We start from the raw sequence: 6,000 nt of genomic DNA on the forward strand, positions 1-6,000 counted from the left end.
TCTGAGTCAGCCCATTCCACTTCCAGGAATCAATTGTGAGAAAATAATGAGAGATGTTCCTAAAGAATTAGTCACCAGTATGTTCATCCTGGCTTCATTCACAATAGGGATATATTGTGTCTGATATTAGGAGAATGACCAGATAAACTAAGATTTGTCAGTAAGAAGGAATATTAGATTGCCACTGAAAATGAAGTTTTTTAAGAGTATCTGATGATATGGGGAAATGTTCATGAAAATATAATAGGGGGAGGGATGCCGGGGTGGCTCAGTGGTTGAGCATCTGCCTTCAGCTCAGGGTGTGATCCCAGGGTCTTGGGATTGAGTCCTACATCAGGCTCCCACAAAGAGCCTGCTTCTCCCTCTGCCTGTGTCTTTGCCTCTCTCTCTCTCTCATGAATGAATAAATAAAATCTTTTCCCTCTTAAAAAAAGGGGGAAAGATATATATTTATGTCCACTAGGAAAACTTTTTTTTTTTTAAGATTTTATTTATTTACTCATGACAGACACAGAAAGAGAGAGACAGAGACATAGGCAGAGAGAGAAGCAGGCTTCCTGCAGGGAGCCCGATGTGGGACTTGATCCCAGGACCCCAGCATCACGCCCTGGGCCGAAGGCAGGCACTCAACCACTGAGCCACCCAGGCATCCCACTAGGAAAACTTTCAGCGCTTCATGGTGGTCACTGAGAAAGTCTCTTCCATAATTATCAGAAGGAAAGGGCAACCTACAGAAAATAATATTTGCAAGTCATATCCAGCATGTATAAAGAACTCCTACAATCAACACAACAAAAAAACAACTTGATTAAAAAATGGGTCGACTTAAATAGACATTTCTCCTAAAATCTACAAACGGTCAATAAACACGTGAAAAGAAGCTCAATATCACTAATCATTAGAGGAAATGTAGATCCAAACCACAATGAGATCCCACTTCACATTAGGATGGCTATTTCCAGAAAACAGACAATGACAAGTGTTGGTCAGAGAAAGTGGAACCCTTGTGCACTGTTGGTGAGAATATAAAATAGTGCAATCACTGTGGAAACAGTATGGTGGTTTCTCAAAATACTAAAAACAGAGTTACCAGATGATCCAGAAATTTGACCCCCAGATATATACCCAAAAGAACTGAGAGCAGGGTCTCAAAGACATATTTGCACACCCATGTTCATAGCAGCATTATTCACAATAGCTAAAAGGTAGAATCAACCCAAGTGTCCTAAACAAAATGTGATATAAACATGAGATGGAATATTACTCAACTTTAAAAGTGAAGGAAATTAAGGGGTCCTGTGTCTGGCTCAGTCAGTAAAGCCTACAACTCTTGATCTCAGGGTTGTGAGTTCAAGCCCCAGAGTGGGCATAAGGCAAAGAAAAGAAGAGAAGAAAGAAAAGGAAGAAAAGAAAAGAAAAGAAAAGAAAAGAAAAGAAAAGAAAAGAAAAGAAAAGAAAAGAAAAGAAAAGAAGGAAAAGAAAGAAACAGGGACACCTGGGTGGCTCAGGGTTTGGGCACCTGCTTTCGGCTCAGGTCGTGATCCCGGGATTTGGGATCGAGTCCTGCATCAGGTTCCCTGCAAGGAGTGTGCTTCTCCCTCTATCTGTGTCTCTGCCTCTCTCTCTCTCTCTCTCAGTCTGTGTCTCTCATGAATAAATAAATAAATCTTTAGGAAGAAAGAAAGAAGAAAGAAAAAGAAAGAAAGAAAAAAAGAAAGAAGAAAAGAAAGAAAAAAAGAAAAGGAAAGGAAAGAAAGAAAGAAAGAAAGAAAGAAGAAAGAAAGGAAGAAGGAAAGAAAGGAAGAGAAGAAGAAGAAGGAAGGAAGGAAGGAAGGAAGGAAGGAAGGAAGGAAGGAAGGAAGGAAGGAAGGAAATTCTGACATGCTATAGAACCTCAGTGGATGAACCTAGAGGACATGATGCTAAGTGTCTGGTAAGCCAGACATAAAAAGGTAAGTACTGTATGATTCCAAGTATAGGAGGTACTTAAAATAGTCAAAATATAGAGACAGACCACGGAGTGATGGCTGCCAAGGGCTGAAGGGAGGGGGTAATAGGGAGTTGTTCACTGGGTCGATAAGCTGTGGTACACCCAGACAATGGAACATTACTCAGCACTAAAAAGAAATGAACTATTAAACCATGAAAAGACAAGGAGGAAACTTAAATCTGTATTACTAAGTGAAGAAGCCAAACTGAAAAGACATTTTGTATGCTTCCAACTCTATGACATTCTGGAAAAGGCAAAACTATGGAGATGGCAAAAAAGATCAGTGGTTACCAGGAGTTTACAGGAAGGGATGAATAGACAGGGCACAGAGGATTTTTAGGGCAGTGAGATTTCTCAATAGGATACCATAATGATGGATACATGTTATTATACATGTGCCCAAATGCATAGAATGTACAATACCAAGAGTGAACCTTACTGTAAGCTTCTATAGGCTCTGGATGATGATTATGTTTCAATGGAGGCTCATCAATTGTGACAAAAGTACAGCTCTGGTTCGGGACGTTAAAAACAAGGAAGGCCATGCATGGAGTATGTGGGGAATCTCTGTACCTTCCCCTCAGTTTTGCTGTAACCTAAAACTGCTCTAAAAGAATAAAGTCGGGGATCCCTGGGTGGCGCAGCGGTTTGGCGCCTGCCTTTGGCCCAGGGCGCGATCCTGGAGACCCGGGATCGAGTCCCACATCGGGCTCCTGGTGCATGGAGCCTGCTTCTGCCTGTGTCTCTGCCTCTGTCTCTCTCTGTGACTATCATACATAAATAAATAAATAAATAAACTATAAAAAAATAAAAGAATAAAGTCTCTTAAAAAAAGAACCTAAGTAGGTATTGTGATCCTAATGAAATCTGTCATTAGCAATCCCAACATCCTGGAGCTGGTGATTACACCTCCTGGGGTGACCACCACCTGGAGGAGCATGAAGATCCATTAGGACATGATTATTTCTCTTTCCCTCCCCTGAGCAGCAAGGCCATCTCTGGTGCTGCTCACAACCAGACCCAGTCTCTGCAAAAAGCTGGCATCTGATACTGGGTAGCCAACCCATCAGGAAATGTTTGCTTAAAGTAACTATAGGAAAAACTATAGGAGGCAAGAGTAACTATAGGAATAACAAGGCACCTGAAGGTGGCTAAGATGCGGACTTTGCACTGAGCTAGACGGTGGAAGTGAGGGAGTCTTAGATATACCAATTCCATGTGGCCTTGGACAAGTTGCTTTTCCTCTCTGAGCTTCAGTTTCTTCATCCATGAACTGGATGTGACTCTGGCTAGATGACCTCAGAGAATTCCTATGGGAGAGTCGATAATGAAGTGCTATAGTAAAATGCTTCATTATTTAATAGCCAGATGGAAGAAGCATAGTGATTATTCTCAAGTACAACTAAGATTCCATATGAGGACCGGGGAGCGCAGGCTAAGGGAGAATCACCCATCACCAGGTGTGGAGCCAGGTAGATCTGGGGTTAGATCCCATTTCTGCAATTGATGTTGTGGGGTCTTGGGCAAGACACTCAATTTCTCACAGTCAACGAGTGTCAGGCCCAAGGAGCACAAAAGTTTGTGGCATCAAAGCTTATGAACTGAAGAGTCAGTCAGACCTGGATTCAAGACCCATCTCTGCCATTTATTAGCTATGTGTGCTCTTTTGGCCTTTCCCAAAGAACATCAGAAGGAAAGAAATTCAAAGACACATTTTTAACCAGTAGAAAAGTGGGATCAGGGATAAAATGAGAAAGAGCAGATGGGATGGGGAGACAGATAATCCACATATACAAGGTGAGGGCCTATGGCAAGGAGACAAAGGGGAAGGCCACTGGGAGAGCTGAAAGTCCCAGAAGGGACATTTATGGAGCACTTACAAGGAGTCAAGAACATCAATCCTTACAATTCCCTAGTATGAAGGTACTATTACATCCCCACCCTATAGATACGCAAACTGGCCAACTGGACGTAGTTAACACCTGAGACTGGAGCCCACACTTCCCCTCTGCACACAGCCAGGTGGCCCACTACAGGCCTTTCACTCTCTCATGTCCTCTGCAGATAATGGGTGTGTCTCTAAGGCAACAAGATTTAAAAGAAATATTCATTCCCTCCTTCCCCAGAAGCTCCCAGACTTGTGGACAGGAGACACAAACTCTTTACTCTGATTTGAGGTGAGGCCTGTGGAAGCTCATTCAGTGACTGGCAAACCATGATAATTCTCAGTTATCCCTGTCCTGCCCCTGCAGACCTGCTCTGCCCACGACTCTCTGATGGCTCCTCACCTCCCAGAGGAAAAGGCCAGAGGGTCCTCCTGCCAATGTGGACCTACCTTACTGTTGGACATGTTTCTCTTTTCTCTCTGGCCTGGCTCCATGAGCAGACAGGTCTCTCCATGCCTTTGTTCTAGGAGGTCTCCCCACCTGGAATGCCCTCTCTCCTGAGCCCCCTCACACACACACACACACACACACACACACACACACACACACACACACACACACAGAGGCACGGCACATTCCTGTCCCTATCCATTCAGCACTGCCACCTGGACATAGGAATATGCTGCATGTTCTAGCACTTAGGAGGAAAATGTGAACAATTAAACAATTAGCATAATTAAATTAAATTAAGACAGTTAAATTAAAATTAAAACAAAGTCCCCTAAATTTTGGAATGTACCTCAAAAACCCTCATAGGCTGACTTGGGATCAGAGGATGAAGCCTAGACAGGCCTTCATAGTGTGTTTATTAATTGCCTTTATTTAGAACTGCATATTTATTTATAAATATTTTTTCTTTATTTATTTGCTCCTTCCTTCCCCCTCCCTCCCTCTCCTTCTCTCTCTCCTTCCTTCTTTTTCTTTATTTCTTTCTTTTTCCCTTTCTCTCTTATTTATGAACTATTTATTTATAGGAGTGCATTTTTTGGGTGCTTCCTATCTGTCAGGCACTGTGGCAAGCACTTTACAGTCTATCTTTTTTTTTTAAGATTTTATTTATTTATTCATGAGAGACACAGAGAGAGAGAGAGAGGCAGAGAGATAGGCAGAGGGAGAAGCAGGCTCCCTGGAGAGAGCCCAATGTAGGACTCAATCCCCGAACCAGGGATCACACCATGAGCCAAAGGCAGACACTCAACCACTGAACCACCCAGGTTCCCTACAGTCTATCTTTCTTATCACATATCTATCTCTTTAAGAGGAAGGACTTATTATTATCCCGATTTTACAGATGAACACTGAGGCTAGAGTGATTACCAGATGAATAAGGGACAGAGCCTCAGTCAAAGACTGTTCTAACCCAACTTGAAAGCCCACAACTTTGGCCTTTTCTGGACTCACAAAGTGGTGGATCATAGGCAGCATCTGCCTGCAGTTGTGTTTTATTTGGCCTACTCAATATTTTATAAAGAATTAATTGCCAATATTTAAAAACCAGATTTCCCATATACATTGGGATATCCAACTTCTCTTGAAATATCCAAGGACTTGGCCACAATGGACGTGGGTTTCCACCTGGCAATCATTTGAGGGAGTAACAGTTGCCCCAGATACAACCAATGTGTGTGTTCCACTTGATTATATGCTCCCAGCCCCCCACAGACCTACCTCATTCATTTTTATTGCCTGTCTGGCTCTTGGAATGATTTGAGTTTATGACTCCTAGGTTCATACCTTCTAATAGTTGGGCTTGCCTTGGGATATTGTGAGTTCCCCATCACCAAAGGCGGGCAAACTGAGGCTAGCAGGCTACTTGGTAGGGATATTGGAAAAAGATTTCAAGAGCCAGTTGGGGGATTGGGTCAAATAACATACAGTCCCTTCTAGTCTAGTCCTGCAGTGCTAAATATTTACTTTAGACTTTGCAGCATATATTGTTAAGAACTAACTTCTCCTCTGGTCTCAACTTACTGTTTCAACTTTCCCTTCACCTTGGTATTTTGATCAAACAATTACACTGTATGAATTCTTATAAGTTTCCTCAAATCCTTTTTGGAACAGGCA

Source organism: Vulpes lagopus, chromosome 18 (assembly GCF_018345385.1).
Source record: "Vulpes lagopus strain Blue_001 chromosome 18, ASM1834538v1, whole genome shotgun sequence".
In the NCBI taxonomy this organism is placed as follows: domain Eukaryota; kingdom Metazoa; phylum Chordata; class Mammalia; order Carnivora; family Canidae; genus Vulpes; species Vulpes lagopus.